Below are 409 nucleotides of genomic sequence, written 5' to 3' on the forward strand. Positions count from 1 at the left end.
GCTGCCCCCGTCTGCTTCTTCCCAGCCCCCGTCACGGCTGCCGGGTGCTGCCGCCTCCGTGAGCGCCCGAGCGTGGAGCGGCCCTTAGGGTCCGGGGTAAGTCCCGTTTTTTTGGTCAATATATTGCACGTTTTTTCAAAGTTTCTTTTTTGTTTCCTCTTTGGTCATTTCCCCACCCCGAAGGGTCAAACCAAAAACTTTGAAAAACCGCACAGTATATTCAGAAAAAAGGGACTTACCGGCCCCGCTTGGGGACCAGCACGTGGCGGGGCAGGGGGGTTGTGGCAGTGCTGCATGCGGGGCTGGGGGCTTCGAGACCCGGGGGGTCCCATCCCGCAGGCTTTGGGTAGGGTGGGGGGGTCTTTCCTCCATCCGGCTGCTTCTGGAGGGTTTTGGCAGCACCCACGCG

General features: G+C 60.4%; 1 protein-coding gene across 1 annotated transcript in view; it reads left to right on the top strand.

Annotated features, from left to right (window-relative positions):
• The window catches only part of SP2 (Sp2 transcription factor), a 5,634-nt gene that overhangs the window by 4,223 nt on the left and 1,002 nt on the right, over positions 1–409 (top strand).

The sequence above is a fragment of the Mesitornis unicolor genome, unplaced genomic scaffold, assembly GCF_000695765.1.
Source record: "Mesitornis unicolor isolate BGI_N332 unplaced genomic scaffold, ASM69576v1 scaffold28600, whole genome shotgun sequence".
NCBI lineage: Eukaryota > Metazoa > Chordata > Aves > Mesitornithiformes > Mesitornithidae > Mesitornis > Mesitornis unicolor.